General features: G+C 44.7%; 1 protein-coding gene across 1 annotated transcript in view; it reads right to left on the minus strand.

Annotated features, from left to right (window-relative positions):
• LOC137431588 (villin-1) overlaps positions 1-20,801 on the minus strand; it is a 90,544-nt gene extending 69,743 nt beyond the window's left edge. Inside the window, exon 1 of the mRNA XM_068123068.2 lies at positions 20,616-20,801. The gene's annotated coding sequence lies outside the window, so the exon portion shown is untranslated. The remainder of the gene's footprint in view (positions 1-20,615) is intronic.
• Positions 20,802-26,141: the final 5,340 nt, after the last annotated feature.

A 26,141-nucleotide genomic window follows, 5' to 3' on the forward strand; every position in this document is an offset into this window, starting at 1 on the left:
TCATAAAGAGAGCCAGGTGAGTACGAGGAAAAAATTCTGGATGTTTCGAGCATCATAAAGAGAGTCAGGTGAGTACAGGGAAAAAATCATGCATGTTTCTAACATCATAAAAAGAGCCAGGTGAGTACAGGGAAAAAATTCTGGATGTTTCTAACATCATAAAGAGAGCCAGGTGAGTACAGGGAAAAAATTCTGGATGTTTCTAACATCATAAAGAGAGCCAGGTGAGTACAGGGAAAAAATTCTGGATGTTTCTAACATCATAAAGAGAGCCAGGTGAGTACAGGGAAAAAATTCTGGATATTTCTAACATCATACAGAGAGCCAGGTACAGGTACTGGGAAATCATTCTGGATGATTGTAACATCATAAAGTGATGTGTGTACTAAGGTGTCTTTAGATGAATCATGCTTCTCTACTCCTCCCCCCCCTACTAACCTCCAATCGACCCACGCTGGTAGTGCATCACAACCCCACCCATGTATTTATATTGAAGACATCGGAGCCCGATCGGAGAATGCGTGCAAGCATTGCTATTCATGTCAATTCAACACCATGCTATGTTGCATTTTTCCTGGTGAGCAAATTTGAAATACCAAAGCCATTTAATAACGAACAAGCCATACATGGTAATGTCTGAATACTGTTTCCTTGGTAACCACAATGTGAACAGGTGATTGGACTAGATTCTGAGCGATGCGAACAGACCAAACAGGACAGGTGAGCTGTTGGTAACCCTTACCAAATGTTCTATGACCACACCTTTCAGCTAACAAAACACATCCCGCAACACGCGACACACGCATATGGACATCCCACACATGAACCCCACTTATACAGATAACAACCGAGGACACACACATACGAGCCATGGTATATCTACCTGCTTGTGGATGTGTTCATTGTCCGACAGTACTAAAGTCTAGGCTATTGTGTGGTGTTATTCTGGCTAAATTCCAAATCCCTGTCTGCACTTACTGCCACTGTATAGGGAAAGGCAAATTACCAAACTTTAATAATCTTTGTCAAGAGACTGCCTCAGCAGGACTCCAAAACATAGGGGCATGAGACTGCCTCAGCAGGAAATACACCTGGCGCTCACCTGGAAGAACAAGCAGTATACTGCACTTACTAAATGTATTTTAAACCAATTTGAATGGTTGCTGGAAGACAGGGCAGCATGTAGAATCATACAAACATAATCATAAGACTTTAAACAAACAAACAAAAAAAATACCCTTTTTGGGGGGCAACCCCCCCATCCCCCCCCCCCTACTCCGTGTACCTCCTCAGACCACAATTTTTCCAATGCCTTGAACAAACATCGGTACATCACGGATGATGAAGGATGTGGTGACGTTTCTTCAAAATTGTGTGTGTAGGTTCTGAGAATAAAGCAAATACCTATTTTGGTGGACATAGACTAAAGCCCCCCATAGACCTCCTTAGACCCCGATTTTTTTAAATGCCAGGAACAAACTTTGGTGCAACACGGGTGATTAAGGTTGTGGTGAAGGTTCATCGGAATTGCATATGTAGTTTCTGAGAAGAAAACAAATACCTATTTTGGGGGGCAACCCCCCCGTAGACCACCAAACGGACAGATGTTTTAAATGCCGTGAACAAACTTGGGTACATCACGGATGATGAAAGTTGTGGTCAAGTTTCATTGAAATCGTGTGTAGCTTCAGAGAAGAAAGCAAATATCTATATTAGGGGGTCAAACCTGGACCCACCTTGATCCCCCGAAGACCCTCATAGGGGCAGATTTGTTTAATGTCGTGAAAAAGCTTTGGTACATCACGGGTGGTGAAGGTTGTGGTAAAGTTTCCTCGAAATAGTGTGTGTAGTTTCTGAGAAGAAAGCAAATATCTATTTTAGGGGGTCAAACCTGGACCCACTTTGACCCCCCGTAGACACCCTTAGACTTCGATTTTCTTAGTGCAGTAAACAAACTTTGGTACATCACCGGTGATGAAGGTTGTGGTCAAGTTTCATCGAAATAGTTTGTGTCGTTTCAGAGAAGAAAGCAAATACCCATTTTGGGGGTCAAACCTAGATCCACTTTGACCCCCGGATAACCCTCTTAGACCACGATTTTTTTTAATGCCGTGAACAAACTTTAGTCACAACAAAACAAATATAATTTGTGCCAAATTTGGTCGCAATCCCATCAGCGGTTTCGGAGAATAAGTTTTAAGTGTTTACGGACTGCCGGGCGGACGGACGGACTGACGGACGACGCGCCTTCGCATAAGCTCCCCTGAGCTTTGTTCCAGGTGAGCTAAAAATTAAGTTGGAACATCAGAAGGATCAAAGTCTTGAATGATTCAAATAAAAACTGAATAATTTTCTATAAAACAGTTACAACTAGACCGGCACTCAGGCTGAACAGTTTACATTTTGTATCACAATGATTGGACAGATCTGGATTCGGACATGAACCAAAATCTATTCAGCTTGTTCTTCTCACTTACTCAACTCATCCACCAAGTTTTGTCATAAGTCATCCATAACCTCTTGAGTTATCGTGCTGCATATCATTTTTGGCTCTATCGCTCAATGGTGAAGAATCACTGTAAAAATTCTCAGATCCAGATCTGGATCCAGATCTTCAACAAAATCTAATCACCTCATCCTTGTCACATACCCCCCCTGAACCAACCTCTCCACCAAGCTTTGTCTGAATTCATCCACAACTTTTTGAGATATTCTGTTTACAAACAAACAAACAAACAAACAAACAAGAAAAACGTCGTGCAGAGCCACAATACTTGCAAAATCCACTGCCCACTCCCCACCTCCCCCCCCCCCCCTTCAGGAAAAAAAGGTTGGCATGGATACATCAAATTGTTCAATTTCATTAACATTGAAATTGACTTTCTTAATCAAAGCTCGATTCAATTGGATGAAAAATGATAACTTTAAGAAGTTTGACCTTGAGTTGGCCTTTGACCTTGTGACCTCAAAAATAGTTGGTTTTCAAATTTAGTGACTCAATGTGTAAATGCTGTTCAACTTTCAAGTCAATTGGATGAAAAAATGACAATTTAAGAAATTTGACCGAAAAGTGACCTTTGATCTTTGACCTGAAAATGAATGGCCTTCTTCCTTATGACCAACTCTGCCATTTGGTGAGGTTTGGTGAAGATCGGTTTAAAATTGTGACCTGTAGGCGATGGACAGACAAACAGACAGACAGAATAACGCACAAGACCAAACAATATACTTGAAAAATCTTCAAATTCGCAAGCAACGAACAGACAGGGGTGAAAACACAACCTCCATCCACCTTGAGTGGTGGAGGTAACAAGAGTGTTGTGTTCGTTTCTCAAGGAATTTTGATCCTGCGCAATTCAATGAAGCATCTTTCTCCATCTACAGTAAAAATGCTTCACACATAAATGTTAAAGAGGCAAATACTTTAAAGTCAGATGACAACAGAAAGGGTTGATTTTCTTACAGCTGTGCAACCATCCAAATGCATGCTGGTGTATTCAGTATTTTTTATGTATTTCATCTGTTTTGTGACTCTTTGTGACGTACTTTTGCTATTTTAACCGACTATCGATTTGGGGTACTTTCCCTTGTGAGGAAATCGAATTGCTGACTTGGACACACAGAACCTGCAGATCAGTGTGTGGCAGCCAATGCAAGGCCAGGGTGACATTGCAGGAATCCCCTTCTTATCACACTCGTTTATCAATTTACACTCCTTGTTTGTTAAACATGCTGTGGCTAACTACGTCTAATTTTATGGTGCAGTGGGAGCATCCTTATTATTGAGCGATCTAGTCTGGGTTTGATTCCCGGCCCAAAGATACCGTTTGATCGCGGTGAGCTTTACAGGTGTTGATTGGTATTGTATCAAAAAGTGTGTCATCGCTTAGATGGACAGTAAGTTAAGGCCACTGCCTGCTAGCATTAGCTGGTCAACTTTAAAGATCCAAATGTATCTTTCACAAAGGGTAGGCGAGTTTAATATCACTGGCACAGACTCTGACGACTGCTGTGAAGGCGAGGCAAACTACGCAGCGTAATCTTTTTGGTGGGGGGGGGGGGGGGGGGGGGGAGGGGAAGAGAGAGAGACAGAGAGAGAGACAGAGAGAGAGAGACAGAGACAGAGACAGAGAGAGAGAGAGAGAGAGAAAGAGAGAGAGAGAGAGAGAGAGAGAGAGAGAGAACAGAGAGAGAGAACAGAGATGGAGAGAGAGAACAGAAAAGGGGAGAGAGAACAGAGAGAGAGAACAGAGATGGAGAGAGAGAACAGAGATGGTGAGAGAGAACAGAGAGGGAGAACAGAGATGGTGAGAGAGAACAGAGGGAGAACAGAGATGGAGAGAGAGAACAGAGATGGAGAGAGAGAGAACAGAGAGGGAGAACAGAAATGGAGAACAGAGATGGAAAGAGAGAACAGAGATGGAGAACAGAGATGGAGAGAGAGAACAGAATTGGAGAACAGAGATGGAGAGAGAGAACAGAGATGGAGAACAGAGATGGAGAGAGAGAACAGAGAGGGAGAACAGAGATGGAGAGAGAGAACAGAGAGGAAGAACAGAGATGGAGAACAGAGATGGAGAGAGAGAACAGAGATGGTGAGAGAAAACAGAGAGGGAGAACACAGATGGAGAGAGAGAACAGAGATGGAGAGAGAGAGAACAGAGAGGGAGAACAGAAATGGAGAACAGAGATGGAGAGAGAGAACAGAGATGGTGAGAGAAAACAGAGAGGGAGAACAGAGATGGAGAGAGAGAACAGAGATGGTGAGAGAAAACAGAGAGGGAGAACACAGATGGAGAGAGAGAACAGAGATGGAGAGAGAGAGAACAGAGAGGGAGAACAGAAATGGAGAACAGAGATGGAGAGAGAGAGAACAGAAATGGAGAACAGAGATGGAGAGAAAGAACAGAGATGGAGAGAGAGAACAGAGATGGAGAGAGAGAACAGAGATGGAGAGAGAGAACAGAGATGGAGAGAAAGAGAACAGAGATGGAGAGAGAGAACAGAGATGGAGAGAGAGAACAGAGATGGAGAACAGAGATGGAGAGAGAGAACAGAGATGGAGAACAGAGATGGAGAGAGAGAACAGAGATGGAGAGAGAGAACAGAGAGGGAGAACAGAAATGGAGAACAGAAACGGAGAACAGAGATGGAGAGAGAGAACAGAGATGGAGAGAGAGAACAGAGAGGAAGCACAGAGATGGAGAGAGTGAACAGAGATGGAGAGAGAGAACAGAGATGGAGAGAGAGAACAGAGATGGAGAACAGAGACGGAGAACAGAGATGGAGAGAGAGAACAGAGAGGGAGAACGGAGAGAGAGAACAGAGATGGTGAGAGAGAACAGAGGGAGAACAGAGATGGAGAGAGAGAACAGAGATGGAGAGAGAGAGAACAGAGATGGAGAGAGAGAACAGAGATGGTGAGAGAGAACAGAGAGGGAGAACAGAGATGGTGAGAGAGAACAGAGGGAGAACAGAGATGGAGAGAGAGAACAGAGATGGAGAGAGAGAACAGAGATGGAGAGAGAGAGAGAACAGAGAGGGAGAACAGAGATGGAGAACAGAGATGGAGAGAGAGAACAGAGATGGTGAGAGAGAACAGAGAGGGAGAACAGAGATGGAGAGAGAGAGAACAGAGAGGGAGAACAGAAATGGAGAACAGAGATGGAGAACAGAGATGAAGAGAGAGAACAGAAACGGAGAACAGAGATGGAGAGAGAGAACAGAGATGGAGAGAGAGAACAGAGATGGAGAGAGAGAACAGAGATGGAGAGAGAGAACAGAGAGGAAGCACAGAGATGGAGAGAGTGAACAGAGATGGAGAGAGAGAACAGAGATGGAGAGAGAGAACAGAGAGGAAGCACAGAGATGGAGAGAGTGAACAGAGATGGAGAGAGAGAACAGAGATGGAGAGAGAGAACAGAGATGGAGAACAGAGACGGAGAACAGAGATGGAGAGAGAGAACAGAGAGGGAGAACGGAGAGAGAGAACAGAGATGGTGAGAGAGAACAGAGAGGGAGAACAGAAATGGAGAACAGAGATGGAGAGAGAGAACAAAAATGGAGAACAGAGATGGAGAGAGAGAACAGAGATGGAGAACAGAGATGGAGCGAGAGAACAGAGAGGGAGAACAGAGATGGAGAACAGAGATGGAGAGAGAGGTCAGAGATGGTGAGAGAGAACAGAGAGAGAGAACGGAGAGAGAGAACAGAGATGGTGAGAGAGAACAGAGGGAGAACAGAGATGGAGAGAGAGAGAACAGAGATGGAGAGAGAGAACAGAGATGGTGAGAGAGAACAGAGAGGGAGAACAGAGATGGTGAGAGAGAACAGAGGGAGAACAGAGATGGAGAGAGAGAACAGAGGGAGAACAGAGATGGAGAGAGAGAGAACAGAGATGGTGAGAGAGAACAGAGAGGGAGAACAGAGATGGTGAGAGAGAACAGAGGGAGAACAGAGATGGAGAGAGAGAACAGAGATGGAGAGAGAGAGAGAACAGAGAGGGAGAACAGAGATGGAGAACAGAGATGGAGAGAGAGAACAGAGATGGTGAGAGAGAACAGAGAGGGAGAACAGAGATGGAGAGAGAGAGAACAGAGAGGGAGAACAGAAATGGAGAACAGAGATGGAGAACAGAGATGAAGAGAGAGAACAGAAACGGAGAACAGAGATGGAGAGAGAGAACAGAGATGGAGAGAGAGAACAGAGAGGAAGCACAGAGATGGAGAGAGTGAACAGAGATGGAGAGAGAGAACAGAGATGGAGAGAGAGAACAGAGAGGAAGCACAGAGATGGAGAGAGAGAACAGAGATGGAGAGAGAGAACAGAGATGGAGAACAGAGACGGAGAACAGAGATGGAGAGAGAGAACAGAGAGGGAGAACGGAGAGAGAGAACAGAGATGGTGAGAGAGAACAGAGAGGGAGAACAGAAATGGAGAACAGAGATGGAGAGAGAGAACAAAAATGGAGAACAGAGATGGAGAGAGAGAACAGAGATGGAGAACAGAGATGGAGCGAGAGAACAGAGAGGGAGAACAGAGATGGAGAACAGAGATGGAGAGAGAGGTCAGAGATGGTGAGAGAGAACAGAGAGAGAGAACGGAGAGAGAGAACAGAGATGGTGAGAGAGAACAGAGGGAGAACAGAGATGGAGAGAGAGAGAACAGAGATGGAGAGAGAGAACAGAGATGGTGAGAGAGAACAGAGAGGGAGAACAGAGATGGTGAGAGAGAACAGAGGGAGAACAGAGATGGAGAGAGAGAACAGAGATGGAGAGAGAGAGAGAACAGAGAGGGAGAACAGAGATGGAGAACAGAGATGGAGAGAGAGAACAGAGATGGTGAGAGAGAACAGAGAGGGAGAACAGAGATGGAGAGAGAGAGAACAGAGAGGGAGAACAGAAATGGAGAACAGAGATGGAGAACAGAGATGAAGAGAGAGAACAGAAACGGAGAACAGAGATGGAGAGAGAGAACAGAGATGGAGAGAGAGAACAGAGAGGAAGCACAGAGATGGAGAGAGTGAACAGAGATGGAGAGAGAGAACAGAGATGGAGAGAGAGAACAGAGAGGAAGAACAGAGATGGAGAGAGAGAACAGAGATGGAGAACAGAGAGCGAGAACAGAGATGGAGAGAGAGAACAGAGAGGGAGAACGGAGAGAGAGAACAGAGATGGTGAGAGAGAACAGAGAGGGAGAACAGAGATGGAGAACAGAGATGGAGAGAGAGGTCAGAGATGGTGAGAGAGAACAGAGAGAGAGAACAGAGAGAGAAAGAAGGGGAGGGGGAGGGGGGAGTGTGGTTAACTCTCCTACTTTGTCCTACCTTGCGAGAGTACTGAGGTAGCAGCAAGTTGTACTTCTACCCTTGTAATCTCACAAGAAGGCAAACATTGTTCAGTCATTTAATAGAAGATATGGAGAAAGTTAATATGGATTGCTTTGTAGAGGGAAGATAAGGTCGCAGGTAATCAGGTAGCACATTCAAAAAGGATGAGTGAAGGAAGGGAATCGGATTTCCTGAATATGTTACATGAGGGAATCGGCATGTCCAACCTTTGAACAGCGGACAAGACGAACGGACACGTGTGTTGACCCGAGCTTCAGCAGCTGCTCAAGAAATCTACATCCAAGTTTATCAATGTTGAGAAAATAAATAAACAACTGCACTTTTTCTTGCAAATGAGTAATCTGCTTTACTTTTATGTAAGTTCGAAATGGGAAACAGAAGTATTGGTTTGTTAGTAACAACACATGAGGTCCCTGATCACTTTTTTTACTCCTTAACTCTTTGCGGTTTGGCCACGTTATCCAAACTGGGGAAAAATCGATCTGCTTCTCTTTTTTGCTGATATTATGATTTCATAGCTTTTTTCAAAACTAACTTCCATATTATTGAAAGTAATACCTGGACTCATCACATACCTTTTGATATGTATAAGTATGAGTTTGGAGGCCACATAATAGGGTGTGGAAGCAGACGCATGCATGTTATAATGAAGGTGCAACCCATGACACCATTCCATTTATATGACAACAATACTGCAATCTTCAGGAAATTATAAACAATGTACAAAAGTACAAAAGACAACAACAACATTAGAGCCCTTTTTGACACAAAAGGATAAACAAAGCACAGGAACCAACATATTTGATTGCAATGTGATAAAGAAAAGAAAAAGCAACTAAACTTTGGAAACAAATTGTCACAACAGGAAATGTGAGTTCCTTTAATCCTGCATCCTCCACCCCCACACCTCCACACCCCCACACCTCCACACCCAACACCTCCACACCCAACACCCCCACACCCAACACCTCCACACCCAACACCTCCACACCCAACACCTCCACACCCAACACCCCCACACCTCCACACCCAACACCCCCACACCTGCACACCCAACACCCCCACACCTCCACACCTAACACCCCCACACCTGCACACCTCCACACTCCAGGCAAACAAGAAAATGCAGCAATACAATACTGTACATTCAATCCACTGAGTCGGGTAATTGTTCCTGAACCTGCCTTGGGAATACTTCACACTGGACTTCCTTGTACTGTCAGAACACCTGTGCACACCTCCTTCCTAATGCTATCACGCATCAGGTTACATGAACAGTGCCTCGAGGTGCTTTCATTTAAAACACTATTGCACATAAAGGATAACACATATGATGTAGAGATAGGTTACTTTTCTTTTCAAACCTGTCTCATCCAATCTTGTTTATCTTTACTACTTAATGTAATTTGCATTTCAATGAGTGTTTAATATTCAGGACGTTCCACATTTTCACCAAAATATTGTATGTTACATCAGACATTATTGCTGTGTGTTCTGAGTTTAAAAGTGGAACCGAAAATTGTCAAAGGTCAGTTTGTCCGTAATATCGTACTACCTGAAAACTAGGTGTGAATTGAAGTATCAAGGTAATGACACAAGGTTAAAGACCCATGTTTTAAAGTACAGGTCTTGCCATATGTCAGGTTAGGTTTGGTTGTGAGTCATTAATAGTGTGAATCCATCAATGACTTTTACATGAATTGGTGAATGGGTGGTGGTCTGTGTGCAGCCTGTGGCTGCTGGTTGCATCACTGCTGGGAGCACAGCTGTGCCGCTGATGCAGTCCCCCCCCCCCCCCCACCACCCCATTACCAGTCAGCTGGTGCTCATTTTGCCAACCTCCAAAGGAGTACAAACTGAATCGACCTGCTTGGTGTTAATTCAACGGCCCACAGAGAATTGAACTAAACACCCTAGGATCTTAAGCCAGCCACCTTAGCTGTTAAATTAACACCAGGCTACTATATGTTAAAAGAGGATTAACCAAGTGTATGTATGATATAATAGGTAACATTTTCATGGGCTTGTTGAAAATGATGGTTTGGCTCTGTGAACATGAATGAAGGGCTGCGTCAGCATGATAAAATGACTTCATGGATGATGATTAGCTATTCATGGGGGGGGAAATGCTAATTAGGATGCTGCGAATGTATGTGATTATATGGCTATTGTAAATGTAAATCATTGGCTGGGTGTATCATGTATGAAAAAGGATGATGGGATGATCATGTGGGCATAGATGGGCTGGGTGTATCATGTATGAAATGGGATGAGCATTTGGGTATAGATGGGCTGGGAGTATCATGTATGAAAAAGGATGATAATGTGGGTATAGATGGGATGGGTGTATCATGTATGAAAAAGGATGATGGGATGATCATGTGGGTAGAGATGGGCTGGGTGTATCATGTATGAAATGGGATGATGGGATGATCATGTGGGTGTAGATAGGCTGGGTGTATCATGTATGAAAAAGGATGATGGGATGATCATGTGGGTATAGATGGGCTGGGTGTATCATGAATGAAATGGGATGATGGGATGATCATGTGGGTATAGATGGGATGGGTGTATCATGTATGAAATGGGATGATGGGATGATCATGTGGGTATAGATGGGCTGGGTGTATCATGTATGAAATGGGATGATCATGTGGGTATAGATGGGCTGGGTGTATCATGTATGAAAAAGGATGATGGGATGATCATGTGGGTATAGATGGGATGAGTGTATCATGTATGAAAAAGGATGATGGGGGTGATCATGTGGGTATAGATGGGCTGGGTGTATCATGTATAAAAAAGGATGATGGGATGATCATGTGGGTATAGATGGACTGGGTGTATCATGTATGAAATGGGATGATCATGTGGGTATAGATGGGCTGGTTGTATCATGTATGGAATGGGATGATCATGTGGGTATAGATGGGCTGGGTGTATCATGTATAAAATGGGATGATCATGTGGGTATAGATGGGATGGGTGTATCATGTGTTACGTGGTCCCCTCGGTGAATACCTGGTCTCGGTGACCCCCGGACCGTGAGAGGAACTTCGCCAGAAAGTTGTATTATATATGCGCTTTCGCCACGCAATCCATATGAATTCCACCCAAGAGAAAACTGATGTTCAAGGATATATTTCAATGGTAATGACACCATACAATTTCAATGATACAACCACGGAGATTTTCCCCGAGCAATCAATAGCAAACCACCATCAACAATTCCCAATCCACCAATCAATCCCCCTATATGATTAAGATGGCCATCTTATATATGTGTGTTCACTTCGGTACTCACGACCCCCTTTTGGTCTCTGCTCCTCACAATGTCTCTGGGCCCCTCCTGACCAAGATACTGGTCGGCGTCGCCGCACTCGGGCGGTTGAACGAACCCCGGGTGGACGTTTTTCCACCGGGCAGGTATCGTACCAGGCACCGTGGCTGCAGCCCCTCGTGGCCACGCGAAGCGGGTACGGTAGAGCAAGCCAAAAGCCCCACGCCGCTTGCAAGGCGCGTTAGGCCCCAAGGTGCGACCCGCACGCGTCTGTTTAGACGGTGCCGCGAACAGTGCCAGACGTGGGGTCGATGCACGGCCCCACGTCAACTTGACGTCTCCACCGGGCAGGTACACGTCCCGGTAATTCCTCTCGCCAGACGGGCTTCGGAACGCCGCTTTTCCACGCAGCGCAAGGTCGATCCCACCTTTTGTCGGAGCGGGGCGAGGAAGAATACTACTCGTCGCTTTCTTCCTCGTGTCTTTTTCTCTTCCGTTTCCGGTCACTTCCGTTTCCGGACACTTTTCAGAAAGGCTCCTGACCCTCCAACCACAACAACCCTTAATCTATTACACATGGATAAGCAAAGACCTGAATGGTAATTCACATACATTCACATAAATATGTAACACTCCCCCCCTTCAAGAAAGAAAGTTTGAACCCAGCGAAAACTTTCTTTGCCGGCCAATTTGGAGAAACAAACCAGATAACTCAACCCCCCCACATTATCAGTTCCCCCCGGGCACAGTTATCACTTAAAAATAAAGCAACCAACATTTCACCACACCCCCTCCAGATTACTCCCTCTGGACTAAGCACCAGCAACGACATTGTCCCTACCAAATCAAACTCCATCTCATGACCCTCTGACTTTGACCGTCAGTTTCTTGTGAATGAAGGTTAAGGGGTTGATCAAAGATCCAAAGTTAAGCAACTCGATAGCACTTTTTCCGGGAGGCCAAGCCGAGTATTCACTACATGGATGCCTTTAGGAACGCGGAGTTCACGGTTAGTCCGTGCAGGAAAGTTCTCTACATGGGCGCCTTGAGGAACGTGGAGTTCACGGTTAGTCCGTGCATGAAAGTTCACTACATGGACGCCTTTAGGAACGGCGTTCACGGTTAATTCGTGTAGGAATCTTGGCTCGGCGGCTCCGCCGCATTCAGTGCTTCAACTTCTCAGAACTTCCCTAATAATTATGGTGGGACCACTTGTCCCTGTAGTCCCATGAATAGCGGTCTCCTTCTCGGCCACTACTTTGACAATCCTTCCTTCGGGAGCTGCTGTAACTCAGGGAGCCTCCATAATAATATTGATTGCGGCCACCACCAAAACTACCGCCCAGTTGTCCTCTCCTGTAGACCTCTCGACGCCTACGAAATGCCTTCCCTACTGTTATGGTCCGACCCTCCAAATCCTTGCCATTCCAATTCTTCTCTGCCTCTCTGGCATCTTTTGTGCTGGCAAACGTGACAAAGCCGAACCCTCTTGACTGTTGCGTTTCCCAGTCTCTTACCAACCGCACTTCCACCAGCGGCCCCTATCTGTTGAAGACAGAGGTCAGAACTTCTTCCTCTGTTTTGAAGTTCAGTCCCCCTACAAATAACTTGGCACTTTTGTCGCCATCCCGAGCTGGTGTGGTGTTATTTTCCCTGCTGGGCTCTTTACCAACCCTCAGGTTACCATAAACTTGACCCCCGGCCAAATCATTCCCGATAACAACAGATACACCCTCTACAGGAAGCGTGGCTTGTAAACCGACGGTGACCGGTCCTGACACCAAATCGGACTCCAAATGGATGACATGAAGGGGAGCACTAACACCGCCCCCGATCCCCTGTAAACGAACACTATCCCCCGTTGCCGTCTCCTCGGACCATGGCAAAATGCCTTCAAGCATTAAAGATTGATGTGCCCCTGTGTCCCTCAATATCCTAACCGGTTTCCGGTTAGTCGAGGCTCCATCCCGTGACACAAACCCCTCTGAAATAAATGGTTGGTAACCATTTTGATGGCGATTTCTCACAATGGCCATTGCATTTGGAGTCGTAGTAGTCGGACTCCGCTCTGGGTCTTCGCTTTTCATGCGGTAACAACTGGACATCAAGTGTCCAGGTTTCTTGCAAAAAGCGCAAGTAGGCCCGGAGGAAAAACTCGTGGTCTGCCTCGGGCCCCCCGAACTATAAGTTTGTCTTGGGCCCGCATCCCTCTGATTTCGAACAGGTGGGGTATCATAGTTGTCCCCATAATCATCTCGAGGCCGCCGCCATGTATGGTCGTTCTCCGCACCTGCTGTTCCATAACTCCCCTGCTGAAGTCAAGGCGAGGAGTTAGGTTTGTGGACCCCTATTCGGTGGGTTAAGGCATAATCATCTGCCATGGTGGCTGCGTCCCACAACTTTGGTACTTTCTTTTCCTGCAGGTACACTTTGATGTCCTCGTGGACACACTGCTGGAATTCCTCCACCAGGATCAAGTCCCGCAATGTTTCGAAGTCTTTCCCGACTCCTTTTGACTCACACCACCGATCAAACATGTTTTCTTTCACTCTGGCAAACTCCACATGGGTCTCACTCTCCCTCTTCCTGGCATTCCTGAATTTTTGCCTGTAGGCTTCCGGAACCAACTCATAGGCTTTGAGGATGTGCTTCTTCAGTACCTCATAATCTGCACATTGGTCCATTGGTAGCGCCGAATAAATTTCCTGAGCTTTCCCCACCAGCACACTTTGCACGAGTATGGTCCAGGCCTCCTCCGGCCAGTTTAATTGTCGAGCCACTTTCTCAAAGTGTGGAAAAAATTTCGCGACTTCCTTTTCACTGAACGGTGGAACCAGCCTCACATGTCTGCCCACATCCCAGGTTTTCTGGTTAGGTGTCGACCCAGTCAGCAAGGGTGGTGCCTCTCCCCGTTCTCTCATTAACTCCAGCTCCTTGAATTTGATTTCTTGCTGAAGCTCCATGTCACGTTCCTTTAATTCCCTTTCCGCTTTTCTCTCCTCTGCTTCGAGGTCCCTTGCAGCTCTCCTCTCCTCTGCTTTTCTCCCTTCTAACCTTTCCTGGAGTTCTCTTTCCACTCTCCTTTCCTCTGCTTGTTTCTCTTCTCTCCTCGCTTCTGCTTTCCTTTCCTCTTCTTTTAACCTTTCCTGGAGTTCTCGTTCCCCTCTCCTTTCCTCTGCTTGTTTCTCTTCTCTCCTCTCTTCTGCTTTCCTTTCTTCTTCTGCTCTTTCCTTTTCTGCTTTCCTTTCTTCTTCTGCTAACCTTTCCTGGAGTTCTCGTTCCACTCTCCTTTCCTCTGCTTGTTTCTCTTCTCTCCTCTCTTCTGCTTTCCTTTCTTCTTCTGCTCTTTCCTTTTCTGCTTTCCTTTCTTCTTCTTTAATCCGTTCCTGGCTCCGTAATTGCAACTCCAGTTTCCGGAGCTCAACGTCTTCTGGTTCTTCGGGTAGCCACTCCCAGGCTAACTCGTCCCATGTTCCTAATCCCACCATAGATTGTATCACCGTGGCCTGCAACTCTGCCTTCCTCAAATTAGTTCGGACCTCCAAGTTAAAATGTTTGGCCAATTTCAAGAGGTCCGACTTTAGTAACGCTCGGAACTGTGCCTCACTCGGTGTTACCGCAAAGTTCTGTGCCACAAACGCCATGGTGACTATCGTTAACACCTGTTAACCTTCACCCAAGAATTTACCCCAATTTCCCCAAAAATTTTCCAATTAATACTTAATTAATAAATTTTAATTAATAAAAATATTATTTTCTTATTTTATACAAATACACTTTTAGATCCCGGACGAGCCCCCAATTCTGTTACGTGGTCCCCTCGGTGAATACCTGGTCTCGGTGACCCCCGGACCGTGAGAGGAACTTCGCCAGAAAGTTGTATTATATATGCGCTTTCGCCACGCAATCCATATGAATTCCACCCAAGAGAAAACTGATGTTCAAGGATATATTTCAATGGTAATGACACCATACAATTTCAATGATACAACCACGGAGATTTTCCCCGAGCAATCAATAGCAAACCACCATCAACAATTCCCAATCCACCAATCAATCCCCTATATGATTAAGATGGCCATCTTATATATGTGTGTTCACTTCGGTACTCACGACCCCCTTTTGGTCTCTGCTCCTCACAATGTCTCTGGGCCCCTCCTGACCAAGATACTGGTCGGCGTCGCCGCACTCGGGCGGTTGAACGAACCCCGGGTGGACGTTTTTCCACCGGGCAGGTATCGTACCAGGCACCGTGGCTGCAGCCCCTCGTGGCCACGCGAAGCGGGTACGGTAGAGCAAGCCAAAAGCCCCACGCCGCTTGCAAGGCGCGTTAGGCCCCAAGGTGCGACCCGCACACGTCTGTTTAGACGGTGCCGCGAACAGTGCCAGACGCGGGGTCGATGCACGGCCCCACGTCAACTTGACGTCTCCACCGGGCAGGTACACGTCCCGGTAATTCCTCTCGCCAGACGGGCTTCGGAACGCCGCTTTTCCACGCAGCGCAAGGTCGATCCCACCTTTTGTCGGAGCGGGGCGAGGAAGAATACTACTCGTCGCTTTCTTCCTCGTGTCTTTTTCTCTTCCGTTTCCGGTCACTTCCGTTTCGGGACACTTTTCAGAAGGGCTCCTGACCCTCCAACCACAACAACCCTTAATCTATTACACATGGATAAGCAAAGACCTGAATGGTAATTCACATACATTCACATAAATATGTAACACATGTATGAAATGGGATGATCATGTGGGTGTAGATGGGATGGGTGTATCATGTATGAAATGGGATGATCATGTGGGTATAGATGGGATGGGTGTATCATGTATGAACTGGGATGATCATGTGGGTATAGATGGGATGGGTGTATCATGTATGAAATGGGATGATCATGTGGGTATCGATGGGATGGGTGTATCATGTATGAAATGGGATGATAATGTGGGTATCGATGGGATGGGTGTATCATGTATGAAATGGGATGATCATGTGGGTATCGATGGGATGGGTGTATCATGTATGAAATGGGATGATCATGTGGGTATAGATGGGATGGGTGTATCATGTATGAACTGGGATGATCATGTGGGTATAGATGGGATGGGTGTATCATGTATGAACTGGGATGATCATGTGGGTATAGATGGGATGGGTGTATCATGTATGAAATGGGATGATCATGTGGGTATAGATGGGATGGGTGTATCATGTATGAAATGGGATGATCATGTGGGTATAGATGGGATGGGTGTATCATGTATGAACTGGGATGATCATGTGGGTATAGATGGGATGGGTGTATCATGTATGAAATGGGATGATCATGTGGGTATCGATGGGATGGGTGTATCATGTATGAAATGGGATGATCATGTGGGTATAGATGGGATGGGTGTATCATGTCTGAAATGGGATGATCCTGTGGGTATAGATGGGATGGGTGTATCATGTATGAAATGGGATGATCATGTGGGTATAGATGGGATGGGTGTATCATGTATGAAATGGGATGATCATGTGGGTATCGATGGGATGGGTGTATCATGTATGAAATGGGATGATCATGTGGGTATAGATGGGATGGGTGTATCATGTATGAAATGGGATGATAATGTGGGTATAGATGGGATGGGTGTATCATGTATGAACTAGGATGATCATGTGGGTATAGATGGGATGGGTGTATCATGTATGAAATGGGATGATCATGTGGGTATCGATGGGATGGGTGTATCATGTATGAAATGGGATGATCATGTGGGTATAGATGGGATGGGTGTATCATGTATGAAATGGGATGATCATGTGGGTATAGATGGGATGGGTGTATCATGTATGAAATGGGATGATCATGTGGGTATAGATGGGATGGGTGTATCATGTATGAAATGGGATGATCATGTGGGTATAGATGGGATGGGTGTATCATGTATGAAATGGGATGATCATGTGGGTATAGATGGGATGGGTGTATCATGTATGAAATGGGATGATCATGTGGGTATAGATGGGATGGGTGTATCATGTATGAAATGGGATGATCATGTGGGTATAGATGGGATGGGTGTATCATGTATGAAATGGGATGATCATGTGGGTATAGATGGGATGGGTGTATCATGTATGAAATGGGATGATCATGTGGGTATAGATGGGATGGGTGTATCATGTATGAAATGGGATGATCATGTGGGTATAGATGGGATGGGTGTATCATGTATGAAATGGGATGATCATGTGGGTATAGATGGGATGGGTGTATCATGTATGAAATGGGATGATAATGTGGGTATAGATGGGATGGGTGTATCATGTATGAACTGGGATGATCATGTGGGTATAGATGGGATGGGTGTATCATGTATGAAATGGGATGATCATGTGGGTATCGATGAGATGGGTGTATCATGTATGAAATGGGATGATCATGTGTGTATAGATGGGATGGGTGTATCATGTATGAAATGGGATGATCATGTGGGTATAGATGGGATGGGTGTATCATGTATGAAATGGGATGATCATGTGGGTATAGATGGGATGGGTGTATCATGTATGAAATGGGATGATCATGTGGGTATAGATGGGATGGGTGTATCATGTATGAAATGGGATGATCATGTGGGTATAGATGGGATGGGTGTATCATGTATGAAATGGGATGATCATGTGGGTATAGATGGGATGGGATGATCATGTGGGTATAGATGGGATGGGTGTATCATGTATGAAATGGGATGATCATGTGGGTATAGATGGGATGGGTGTATCATGTATGAAATGGGATGATCATGTGGGTATAGATGGGATGGGTGTATCATGTATGAAATGGGATGATCATGTGGGTATAGATGGGATGGGTGTATCATGTATGAAATGGGATGATCATGTGGGTGTAGATGGGATGGGTGTATCATGTATGAAATGGGATGATCATGTGGGTATAGTTGGGATGGGTGTATCATGTATGAAATGGGATGATCATGTGGGTATAGATGGGATGGGTGTATCATGTATGAAATGGGATGATCATGTGGGTATAGATGGGATGGGTGTAAAGCTGTAATGATGAGCAGACCTTGTGTGTCCAAACTTTAGCTGAGTCAATGTAAATGATGAATACACATTACTCAGAGAATATTTGTAAGAGGTTTTCAGCTTCCTGTGTATTTGTTCCCATTGAATGTCATTAAGTGATTAGAACCCACCATCTCCAGTACTTGGAACTTCACATTCCCTATTTCCACACATTTATCTCACCTCTGGCATGTGAACACTTAGTTACAGGTTTGACAACTGCTAAGTTCCTTTTGTGCTGATAAATATGAATATTCACATTCCCAAGAACGTCGCCATTGCTCTAATGACTCGCCATATGCTGCTTTAATTGCCTGTTCCTCTCTAGAGCTTCCAGACCTCATGCTTGTTTACCAGACAAAATGGAGGACCCTGTATCCTCATCAGGTGGCTTTGTCTCTTTGTTAATCCTGTTGACCAATTAGTCAATCTCAATAAAACATTAAACGGTTTTCCTGCAGACGTCCCCATCCGAAGAATTCCAACATATTTATACCATCAAATTAATCAAATTGTGTTTGGAGAAGACCGGAAGTGTTATGTCAGTTTTCATTTCAAACACCATTCCCTTCCTGTGAATCACAGCAGTTTAGGATTGGAGCTGCGTCGCCATTCAAACCCAAGCTGGACGACTTGGAGGCCAGTGTGCGTACCTCCTGAGGCCGTCCTATCAGCATGTACCACATGTAGTTGGGTACATGCACACATGTGTGACAATTGATGGGTCACCCAATCAAGACTGTGTTATTTAGACTCCAGTAAAACATCAAGACTATTGTGTGCAGCAGAAGAAAAAAATTAACTCATGAGTGCAACATGGTAACGATGGGCCAAATGGCCAAATTTCCATGTTTAAGGTCGTACAGGATCATGCGACATGAGAACAATAAAAGGGTGTATCATGTATCATTATTTCATAGAGTTTCGTCCAATTATCTGTATGTAGATCGTAGCTCAGCTGGCGGACTATCTAGAGGCCTTGCAAGTCGAGACGGCTTGGGTCTGTTAGTCTTTGGGGGCAATGGGGGGGGGGGGGGGGGCGTGATAAGCATAGTATTCCTCAAGGACGTCGGGTTTCTTTCAGATTTCTTTCAGTTTATTGTTACACAGCAGTAACGACTGTTTCAAAATGTGATCATACGTTGGATAAAGAATTGACTGAATAGTTTGTGGTTATAATAAGTTTTACTTCCGGTAGGTGTGTCTCAGGAAACGCCACGATGAGCTATTTATACACCTTGGTCCAAGGTGGAAAACTCCCCTGAAGATGGAGGGCAAATGGAGTGGCTACAACTTCCGTCATGTGACCCCAATCGTACACTTAGCAAGTTTAAAAAAAAAAAATTGTATACAAATTCGAGGCTCGTGTAAGAGCAACAGATAAAACACGAAAACATAAACCAAAAACACATTGAACATATAATAAAGGGAGCGGGAGACAAGAGAGGGGTGAGAGAGGGAAGCACATATCAACAGTAGAGAACGGGAACATCAGGAGATCTGTGGAAGGGAGAGGGCTGGGGATACATGGGATAAACAAGATGGACACTACTCTGAGTTTCAGGAAAGAAAACAGGAAATTTGATGGAGGTTGATCTGGGGTGAAATTAGCGGGGGTAGAAAAGATCAAGGTTTTGGATGGGGGAAGATAAGAGATGGTGGTGAACAGCCGTTTTGAAGACTTGGAGGGAGGAGTGGGATTGAAGAGAGTGAGGGAGTTTGTTCCAGAGGTGGGAGAAAAGAGGAATGAAGGAGTGAAGGTGAGCAGAGAGCCGAGATTTTGGCAGTTTAACCATCAGAGGGTTGCAGGCAGATCTTGTGCGACCTGTAGGAATATTTGGGGGACAGAGCCCAGAGAGAGCTGGGGGGGGGGGGGGCAAGGCCAGAGAGGAGTCGGTAGAAGACAGAAACACCACCAACCTGCCTGCAGGGGGGTGAGTGAAAGGCCCTCGGAGTTAGCTTCATCGCAGGAGATTCCAAAGATCCTGAAAGCTCATAAAATACGACTTAAAAATGTAACGTTTGGCCTGACCGAAGGCTCGTGGCTCCACCTCACCTTACAGAGACTCAGGTACAAAGTAGGTACAACACGTACCCCGTGAGAAACCGAGAAACGTTCACACCAATACATGTACATGGCAGTATACAGGATTACTAGTTCATGTCGAGTGGACCTGGCTTGGCATTAAGCTGGCCGTCCATCAACCTGCTACCCACGATGTAACTTATGTAAGTACGTCACACTTGGGTTGGTACTCGGGTCGGTACCAACTCTCGAGGTGTACTCAAGGTGACGGTACAACGACAATGCGGTAGGTTAAACGAATTGCGGACGAGGGACGGCGGCAAGGGTGAAGCAAATCATCTTACATGGAAGGAGAGAAAAAGGGCGCAGAGGAACTGCATGGACTTACCTGCGAAGGTAGATGACGATAAGTACTGCAGTTGGAGTGGGAGCTACAGGGGAGCGTACAGGTGAGCACTGGGGTATTTTAAGTATGAAATAAAGGAGTAGCTCAAGCGGCGTTTTGAGACGTGCTTCGTCATTCGGGGTGGGACCGCGAGGCTAACACGTTCCTCCTCCTCCACCTCCTGCCCTCCCCGATGTCCCACAGGTATCGCGTGTCAGAAGAGCTACAGTCGGTGTGACCGGAGAGCGCACGGGTCCGTGAACCTCACAATGATTAATCACGTGCTCAACGTATCGGCTCAGTCCGGTTTTTACACAATACAGAGTAACCGGTCCTGTCTGTTTATTGGGCACATTATTATTATTATTATTATTATTATTTATAGTTCAACTTTGAGGATTAAAATGGCGAGGGTGTCCTGATTAATCTAATGTCCGACCAATGTCAATGTGTTCCGGATCATTATGGATGAGCCTCGATCACTAGTCATGTGCTCGACCCTACATGAGCCTCGACCACTGGTCATGCGCTCGACCCTTCATGAGCCTCGATCACTGGCCATGTGCTCGAGCCTCCATCACTGGCCATGTGCTCGACCCTCCATGAGCCTCGATCACTGGTCATGCGCTCGACCCTCCATGAGCCTCGATCACTGGCTATGTGCTCGACCCTCCATGAACCTCTATCACTGGTCATGTGCTCGACTCTCCATGAGCCTCGACCACTGGCCATGTGCTCGACCCTCCATGAGCCTCGATCACTGGCTATGTGCTCGACCTTCCATGAGCCTCGACCACTGGTCATGTGCTCGACCCTCCATGAACCTCGATCACTGGTCATGCGCCCAACCCTCCATGAGCCTCGATCACTGGCCATGTGCTCGACTCTCCATGAGACTCGACGACTGGCCATGTGCTCGACCCTCCATGAGCCTCAACCACTGGCCATGTGCTCGATCCTCTATGAGCTTCGACCACAGGCTATGTACTCGATCGTCCATGAGCCTTCATCACTGGTCATGTGCTCGACCACTCACCATGTGCTCCATCCTCCATGAGCCTCGATCACTGGTCGTGTGCTCGACCCTCCATGAGCCTCGACCACTGGCCCTGTGCTCCATCCTCCATGAGCCTCGACCTTGCAAACAAACAAAAAAGACGCATATATTTATCTTACAGAATTTGCTGTTTGAAATTACAGCTTACTTTAGTCTTATCTCCATTATCCTCTTTCTGCATCTTCCCATGCAGAAACTGCAACGGTTGTCTCTCTTTAAATGAAAAATGTAAGGGAATTACATTCATCGTTTTGCTGCAGATTTCAGGACAGTTCTTCATGAGTGATGATGTGTTGAATGTAAATGATTACTGAGTTCATTACAGAGACTTATTACCTTCGCAAAAGCGGAAGGTTATGTTTTGATCGCTGTGTATTTATTTGTATGTCTGTGTGTGTGTGTGTATGTTATTCGCATAACTCAAAAAGTATTCAACCGAATTGCATGAAATTTGGTGGGATGATTGGTTATTATACGGGACATATTTGATTAGATTTTGGGAGCAATCGGGTCAAAGGTCAAGGTCAAGGTCACGAAAAGGTCAAAATCGTATTTTTGTTGTTCTGTTCCCTACACTCCCATGCCAAGTACAGAACAGTAACTGCGGCGAAGGTATGCGCTCTACCGAGTGCCCGTTCTAGTTCATTCTTGTAAAGCCAAAGACAAATATTTGATTTTCAACTTTTATGAGTGAGATCTGAGACTGCTCGACTTCATTCCGAACTGGGGACTGGGGTGTCTCCACTTTTGGCAATTCCAATTATGTCAGAGTCACAAACCAGGTATGTTTAGCTATTATTGGTATTGAGATGATGAGTCAGGGTATTTTTATTTTTGTATTTCTGCATAGAATTAACTTTTCAGAATGTCCGACCGTGGGGTATCTCCTGCCGTTGCCTTCTCGGATGGTAACTTGGACTTGATTGTTTTGTGTAAGTGTAACGAAAGTAACTTTATTATTGTTAGGTACATAATCATATTATAATGTCACTTGCAACTAAAACAATCATTATACCAAGTATATTGGAAATTTGGAAGGAGGTGGGCTTGGAAAAATAGGTCTCGCTTTTGGATGGGGGATGATCTAAGATGGTGGTGAACAGCTGTCTTGAAGATCTGGAGGGAAGAGTGAGATTGAAGAGAATGTTGAAATTAGTTCCACAGGCAGGAAAAAGAGGAATGAATGGGTGGATTGAGCAGTGATTCTGTAATTTGCGAGTTTCTCCAGAAGAGAGCATGGTAAGAGCAGAGGGTGCAAGACCAGGAATGAGGTGGAGGAAGACAGATAGACCACCGACCTGTCTGAAATGTGAAAGTGGTAGGCCCATAGACTCAGCTTCATCACAGGAGATTCCAATAATCTTGATGTGAGGAAGGGGTTACCAGCCCAGAGAGAAGAGCAGTATTAGGCTATGAGCCAAGGGGGTTGGTCGGTACCATACAGATGGAGTAAGGCTCATTGTGATTTTTAGCAAGATATATGTCCCTAGATATGAAAAAAAAGTGATAGCAGTGTATAACTCTCGGCCATCTCTGTGTTATCACCCGAAATATTATTATACGCCCGCTTCGCTTCGCCAAAAAATGTGATATTTGCTAAAATTGGAATAAATATATGTTTTTAAGGACCACAGAGTGCCAATAATTTGCATACTGGATGCCAACTAATATAGTAATAGAAAATAGAACATTTGTGGGGGTTATTTATCAAAATATTGATATAATGACAAAAAATATGTTAAATTTAGTGAAAAAGTGGTCGAAATCGCTTCGAGTTCAGAATTCACATTGTACATTTTTGTCAATATTTCAAAAATGAAAACTCCCAGAGTAACATTTGACGTTTAAGGGCTTCCAGATCTCTCTTCATCGTGAAAATGCTTCTACATTTCCTATGGTAGAAGATCACTGGAATCTCCTTGTCTGTCACCGATTTAGCGATGTCAAGTATAGGGGAGTGATCTCTTACTTGAGCAGCATTTATTAGGGTTTTCCATGATTCAAAACTTTGTGGACTGGTAAGTTGTTCATTTGGATCAATACTCAGTGATTCCTTGTGAATGATACAATGTCTTCCAGTTGGCACTTCGGCCTCATCTCTGGTTTGTTCTTCCATTGCGATTGTACTAGCAATACTGGGCAAGCACTAACACCACCACCACCACCACATTACCTGGAATGACAAAAGGAAATAACAATTTAGTTGGGTAATACAGATGCAAATACAGTAACTTTTTCCCTTTAATTTCCCTTTAGCACCTATAATATCAAAATTAGGGGGTATGGTTGAACATATTTTGAACTTTACCAAAATATGTGCCCCAAACAACCACCATATTACAAAGTAATGATATATTCCAATGCAGTGGTTCCTTGCGAAGATTTTGAGGGGTCAAATGTTACTCTGGGAGTTTTCATTTTTGAAATATTGACAAAAATGTACAATGTGAATTCTGAACTCGAAGCGATTTCGACCACTTTTTCACTAAATTTAACATTTTTTTGTCATTATATCAAAAATTTGATAAATAACCCCCACAAATGTTCTATATTTCTATTACTATATTAGTTGGCATCCAGTATGCAAATTATTGGCACTCTGTGGTCCTTAAAAACATATTTATTCCAATTTTAGCAAATATCACATTTTTTGGCGAAGCGAAGCGGGCGTATAATAATATTTCGGGTGATAACACAGAGATGGCCGAGAGTTATACACTATCACTTTTTTTTCATATCTAGGGACATATATCTTGCTAAAAATCACAATGAGCCTTACTCCATCTGTATGGTACCGACCGGTCAATTTGGGGGGTCTGGCTCATAGCCTATATTCCATCGGGCTGCAGGTGAAAGCCCTGTCGGTGGATAACAGTTCAGGTGTGCCAAGGGAGGACTTGGCACGATGGAGGATGCCCAGTCGGTGATTGGCTTTGGAGGCCAACTCAGGAATGTGATTTGCTCAAGAAGTTCAGATAGTCCATGAGCTTCTGATGTTCGTGGTGCTTCATCCCCAAAACTGTAGTGGGAAAGCCTCTTCTACAGTTCTGTCTGAAGATAACTTGAGATGAAGCTGTTGCAATTCCATGGCATTTGTCTTGATCCAGTTAATGCCGTTCATTTCTTGTTTTATTTTCTTCACTCCACACCTGTTTGCTGCTCTCCGGCATTTTCTACCCTTCCAATATCTTTCCAAGTGACCGATGGAATTTCTGCTCCTTTCATTTATCTTTTGCGAATATCATATATTGATTTCCAAATGTACAACACCCTTAAACATAAAACCATTCTTCCAACTTCAAAACAAGTTGACCACATTCTGTTGTCGGTCATTTTGACGATAGTGCCCATCCAGCGAAGCTTGAGGCTTGTGATAATGCCTCCATGCTATAGATATATTGGCACAATGCCTCAATATTGGGCATGTGATCTTTCGAAGAGATCCTCATAATGTCTAAGATTTCAAATTTCAATACTGGTTAAGTGTCTGATATGCCACAGACATTATGTAACTTGTTCACAATGTGCACGAGACTACACTTTGTTGTCAGTTTGATTCTACTCGAAGATCACACCCTTCTCAGATTCCAAAAGCTCTTGATGCACCTCAATGATCGATCGACATACCATTCACTGTACAACATGTCAGGTATATTCACACCTTTGCCACCGAAGTCAGACAGAGGTCATGGTTTCACACGTGTGTGTGTGTGTGTGTGTGTGTGTGTGTGTGTGTGTGTGTGTGTGTTTGTGTGTGTGTGTGTGTGTGTGTGTGTGTGTGTGTGTGTGTGTGTGTGTGTGTGTAAATGCATATCAATGCATATAAATGCATTTACACATAATGTGTGTGTAAATGTATATAATGCACAAAAACAATGTGTGTGCATACCATACACAGCATATTATGTCATGCAAAACAAAACCAAAAAAGTACAGATACATTCAAAGTACACCACCCCCATGCCAAATAAATAAATAACATCCTCAAGCGCCTTTGGCGCTCGGCAATACCGCCAATACCGAGACTGTATTGGGAGGGGAGGAATATATATATATATATATATATATATATATATATATATATATATATATATATATATATATATATATATATATATATATATATATATATATGAATACTGTATTGGGAGGGGAGGGATGTACAATAATTGATTAATTGCACAATTAAAATCAATAAATAATAATCGTAAAATATTGTCGCATGTCTACCCTGTAGTGAAGACCTCAGGGCGACAGATGACCAAACGAGCTTTACCTCCGAGGCGTATACACAACTATGGGGGTAGTGAAACGTGCAATGGGGGTAATGGAGGTTGACAAGGCTTACCTGAACGGGCGGAGACGACGAGGGTTTTCCGAACCAAAAACAAATAAACGTACAGGACAAGAGAATGGGAATGCAACAAGTAAGACGTTTAATATAAATAATGCCGGCAACAAATAAATTAACG

The sequence above is a fragment of the Myxine glutinosa genome, chromosome 7 (genome assembly GCF_964187855.1).
Source record: "Myxine glutinosa chromosome 7, kmMyxGlut1.1, whole genome shotgun sequence".
In the NCBI taxonomy this organism is placed as follows: domain Eukaryota; kingdom Metazoa; phylum Chordata; class Myxini; order Myxiniformes; family Myxinidae; genus Myxine; species Myxine glutinosa.